This window comes from Anser cygnoides, chromosome 2 (genome assembly GCF_040182565.1).
Source record: "Anser cygnoides isolate HZ-2024a breed goose chromosome 2, Taihu_goose_T2T_genome, whole genome shotgun sequence".
In the NCBI taxonomy this organism is placed as follows: Eukaryota; Metazoa; Chordata; class Aves; order Anseriformes; family Anatidae; genus Anser; species Anser cygnoides.
The window spans coordinates 64,292,380-64,298,224 of NC_089874.1; the positions used below are offsets into that span (position 1 = coordinate 64,292,380).

A 5,845-nucleotide genomic window follows, 5' to 3' on the forward strand; every position below is an offset into this window, starting at 1 on the left:
CCAATGATACTGAAGCTACGAATACACAGACTTCAAAGACCTATCATTCGACTCCTACATAGTGCCCACCCCAGACTTACCCAACGGCCACTTCCGACTGCTAGAAGTTGACCACCGCGTAGTTATCCCAATAGAATCCCCCATCCGCGTGATCATTACTGCAGGAGACGTACTCCACTCCTGAGCAGTCCCAACGCTCGGAGTTAAAACAGACGCAATCCCAGGCCGACTAAACCAAACTTCATTCATTACCACCCGGCCTGGGATTTTTTACGGACAATGCTCAGAAATTTGCGGGGCTAATCACAGCTACATACCCATTGTAGTAGAATCAACCCCACTCCCACATTTCGAGGCCTGATCGTCCCTTCTATCATCATCCTAATCATTAAGAAGCTATGCAACAGCACTAGCCTTTTAAGCTAGCCAAAGAGGGACTTCCCCCTCCTTAATGATATGCCACAGCTTAACCCCGCACCATGATTTTCAATCATAATTATAACCTGATTAACCCTAGCACTCCTCATCCAACCAAAACTACTAGCCTTCACCACAACCAACCCCCCATCAAATAAGACCTCCCTCACTACCAAACCCACACCATGATCCTGACCATGAACCTAAGCTTCTTTGACCAATTTTCCAGCCCCAATCTATTTGGCATCCCCTTAATCCTACTATCCCTACTCTTCCCAGCCCTACTATTCCCGTCCCCAAACAACCGATGAATCAACAACCGCCTTTCTACTATCCAAACATGACTCCTTCACCTAATCACAAAACAACTAATAGTCCCACTCAACAAAAATGGCCACAAATGAGCCATAATATTTACATCCCTAATAATCATACTTCTTACAATCAACCTTCTAGGCCTCCTTCCATATACATTCACCCCAACCACCCAACTATCTATGAACATAGCCCTAGCCTTCCCACTATGGCTCGCCACACTACTAACAGGCCTACGAAACCAACCATCAGCCTCTTTAGCCCACCTATTACCCGAAGGTACCCCTACACCCCTAATCCCCGCACTAATCCTGATCGAAACAACCAGCCTACTAATCCGCCCCCTAGCCCTCGGAGTCCGCCTTACAGCCAACCTTACAGCAGGACACTTACTCATCCAACTCATCTCTACAGCCTCCATTGCATTAATACCCACCCTTCCTGCAGTATCCATCCTAACAATAATCATCCTACTACTCCTAACCATCCTAGAAGTAGCAGTAGCCATAATCCAGGCCTACGTCTTCGTGCTCCTTCTAAGCCTATACTTACAAGAAAACATCTAATGGCACACCAAGCACACTCATACCACATAGTTGACCCAAGCCCTTGACCAATCTTCGGGGCAGCCGCCGCCCTACTCACAACCTCAGGATTAATCATGTGATTCCACTACAACTCATCCATACTACTAACCCTAGGCCTCATCTCAATACTCCTAGTAATACTCCAATGATGACGAGACATTGTACGAGAAAGCACCTTCCAAGGCCATCACACTCCCACAGTCCAAAAAGGCCTACGATACGGCATAATCCTTTTCATCACATCCGAAGCATTCTTCTTCTTAGGGTTCTTCTGAGCGTTCTTCCACTCGAGCCTGGCCCCAACCCCAGAACTAGGAGGCCAATGACCCCCAACAGGAATTAAACCACTCAACCCGATAGAAGTCCCCCTACTAAACACAGCCATCCTACTAGCCTCAGGCGTTACCGTAACGTGAGCCCATCACAGCATCACAGAAGGAAACCGAAAACATGCCATCCACGCCCTAACCCTAACGATCCTCTTGGGATTCTACTTCACAGCCCTACAAGCAATAGAATACCACGAAGCCCCATTCTCAATCGCTGATAGCGTCTACGGATCTACCTTCTTCGTTGCCACTGGATTCCACGGACTCCACGTAATCATCGGATCCTCCTTCCTGACCGTCTGCCTCTTCCGACTGATCAAGTTCCACTTTACATCAGACCACCACTTCGGATTCGAGGCAGCAGCCTGATACTGACACTTCGTAGACGTCATCTGACTATTCCTCTACATAACCATCTACTGATGAGGATCTTGCTCTTCTAGTATATTAATTACAATTGACTTCCAATCTCTAGAATCTGGTATAAACCCAGAGGAGAGCAATGAACGCACTCATGTTCATATTCGCCCTATCATCAATCCTAAGCGCCGCCCTAACCGCATTAAACTTCTGACTCGCCCAAATAAACCCCGACTCAGAGAAACTCTCACCGTACGAATGTGGATTCGACCCACTTGGATCTGCTCGATTACCATTCTCAGTCCGATTCTTCCTCAGTAGCCATCCTGTTCGTCCTATTCGACCTAGAAATCGCCCTCCTACTCCCCCTGCCATGAGCCGTCCAACTCCAATCCCCCCTAATGACCCTCACCTGAACTGTAGTGATCCTCCTTCTCCTAACACTCGGACTGGCCTACGAGTGAATTCAAGGGGGCCTAGAATGAGCAGAATAACAGAAAGTTAGTCTAACCAAAAAGATAGCTGGTTTCGACCCAGCAGATTACAGCCAACCCTGTAACTTTCTTATGTCGCCCCTACATTTAAGCTTCTACTCAGCCTTCATTTTCAGCGGACTAGGACTAGCCTTCCACCGAACCCACCTAGTATCCGCCCTACTATGCCTTGAAAGCATAATATTATCGATATTCGTAGGCCTATCAATATGATCCATCGAAAACCAAGTCTCCTCATTCACCATGGTACCAATTCTCATGCTAACCTTCTCAGCGTGTGAGGCGGGCACAGGCCTGGCCATCCTAGTAGCCTCCACCCGCACACATGGCTCCGACCATCTACACAACCTAAACCTCCTGCAATGCTAAAAATCATCCTACCCACAATCATACTTCTTCCAACAGCCCTGCTGTCTCCACCAAAATTTCTATGGACTAACACCACCTTATACAGCCTCCTAATCGCTGCCCTAAGCCTACAGTGATTAATCCCAACCTACTACCCCTACAAATTTTTATCCAACTGAACAGGAATTGACCAAATCTCATCCCCCCTCCTAGTACTATCCTGCTGACTACTCCCACTCATAATCATAGCAAGCCAAAACCACCTGCAACAAGAACCCCTACAACGCAAACGAATCTTTATCTCAACCTTAGTCGCAGTCCAGCCATTCATCCTACTAGCCTTTTCCACCACAGAACTAGCACTATTTTACATCTCATTTGAAGCAACCCTCATTCCCACCCTAATCTTAATCACCCGATGGGGGAACCAACCAGAACGCCTAAGCGCTGGCATCTACCTGCTATTCTACACGCCAGTAAGCTCTCTACCCCTGCTAATCACAATCATACACCTATACGTGAAAATTGGCACCCTGCACCTGCCAACCCTACAACTAACCCACCCAACCCTATCCACCTCATGGACAGGAATACTATCAGGTCTAGCACTGCTCATAGCATTCATAGTAAAAGCCCCACTATACGGCCTACACCTCTGACTGCCAAAAGCCCACGTAGAAGCACCCATCGCAGGCTCAATACTCCTCGCCGCCCTACTACTAAAGCTAGGAGGATACGGAATTATACGAGTCACTCTATTTATGGGCCCACTGTCCAACCTCCTGCACTACCCCTTCCTAACCCTGGCCCTATGAGGCGCCCTAATGACTAGCTCAATCTGCCTACGACAGACAGACCTAAAATCACTAATCGCTTATTCATCCGTTAGCCACATAGGCCTAGTTATCGCCGCAGGAATAATCCAAACCCACTGATCATTCTCAGGGGCAATGATCCTAATAATTTCCCATGGACTAACTTCCTCCATACTATTCTGCCTAGCCAACACAAACTATGAACGTACGCACAGCCGAATTCTACTACTCACACGAGGCCTACAACCTCTCCTACCACTCATAGCTACCTGATGATTGCTGGCCAATCTAACAAACATAGCCTTACCCCCAACAACAAACCTCATAGCAGAGCTAACCATTATAATCACCTTATTCAACTGATCTGCCTTCACGATCATCCTAACAGGAATCGCAACCCTACTAACCGCCTCCTACACCTTATTCATACTACTAATGACCCAACGAGGCTCAATCCCCTCCCACATCACATCTATGCAAAACTCAACCACGCGAGAACACCTGCTCATAACACTCCACATTATCCCAATATTCCTCCTAATCCTCAAACCCGAACTGATCTCCGGAATCCCCTCATGCAAGTATAGTTTAAACCAAACATTAGACTGTGATTCTAAGAATAGAAGTTCAAACCTTCTTACCTGCCGAGGGGAGGGTTTAACCAACAAGAGCTGCTAACTCTTACATCTGAGCCTAAAACCTCAGCCCCCTTACTTTTAAAGGATAACAGCAATCCACTGGTCTTAGGAACCACCCATCTTGGTGCAAATCCAAGTAAAAGTAGTGAACCCCACACTACTAATCAACTCCCTCACACTACTCACGCTGACAATCCTCCTAACCCCAATCATCCTGCCATTTCTATTTAAAAACTTTAAAAACACCCCAAAAGCCACCACCCGCGCTGTTAAAACCGCATTCCTAATTAGCCTAGCCCCTACAACCGCATTCATCTACTCGGGAGTAGAATCTGTCACCTGCCACTGGGAGTGAAAATTCATTATAAACTTTAAAATCCCCCTGAGCCTAAAAATAGACCAATACTCAATAACATTTCTTCCAATCGCCCTATTTGTAACATGATCAATCCTACAATTCGCCATATGATACATGGCCTCAGAGCCATACGTAACAAAATTTTTCACCTACCTACTGACATTCCTAGTCGCCATACTCCTCCTAACAACCGCAAACAACATATTCCTCCTATTCGTAGGCTGGGAAGGAGTACGAATCATGTCCTTCCTTCTCATCGGCTGATGACAAGGCCGAGCAGATGCCAACACCGCCGCCCTACGAGCCGTAATCTACAACCGAATCGGAGACATCGGACTGATCCTGAGCATAGCATGACTAGCTTCAACATTCAACACCTGAGAGATCCAACAAGCCGTACACCCCCACCAAACCCCAATCCTCCCCCTCATAGGATTAATCCTCGCAGCCGCAGGAAAATCCGCCCAATTTGGACTCCACCCATGACTGCCCGCAGCAATAGAAGGCCCCACCCCAGTATCAGCCCTACTGCACTCCAGTACCATAGTAGTAGCCGGAATCTTCCTGCTCATCCGCATGCACCCCCTGCTAGCCACCAACCAGACAGCCCTAACTGCCTGCCTATGCCTAGGTGCTCTATCAACCCTATTCGCTGCCACATGCGCCCTAACCCAAAATGACATCAAAAAAATCATTGCTTTCTCAACATCCAGCCAACTAGGACTAATAATAGTCACTATCGGACTAAACCTCCCACAACTAGCCTTCCTACACATCTCAACCCATGCCTTCTTTAAAGCCATACTATTCCTATGCTCAGGGTCTATCATCCACAACCTAAACGGAGAACAAGATATCCGAAAGATAGGAGGCCTACAGAAAATACTCCCAGTCACTACTTCCTGCCTAACCATCGGAAACCTGGCGCTGATAGGAACCCCATTCCTAGCCGGATTCTACTCAAAAGACCTCATCATCGAAAGCTTAAACACATCATACCTAAATACTTGAGCCCTACTCCTAACCCTTATAGCCACAGCATTCACCGCAACCTACAGCATCCGCATAACCATCCTAGTCCAAGCTGGACAAACCCGAATCCCCCCAATAGTATCAATAAACGAAAACAACCCACTAATCACCGCCCCCCTAACCCGACTCGCCCTAGGCAGCATTACAGCAGG

General features: G+C 47.4%; 1 pseudogene; it reads left to right on the forward strand.

Moving 5' to 3' along the window:
• The first annotated feature begins 438 nt into the window (after window positions 1–438).
• Window positions 439–2,081, forward strand: LOC136790102 (cytochrome c oxidase subunit 3-like; annotated as a pseudogene).
• Window positions 2,082–5,845: the final 3,764 nt, after the last annotated feature.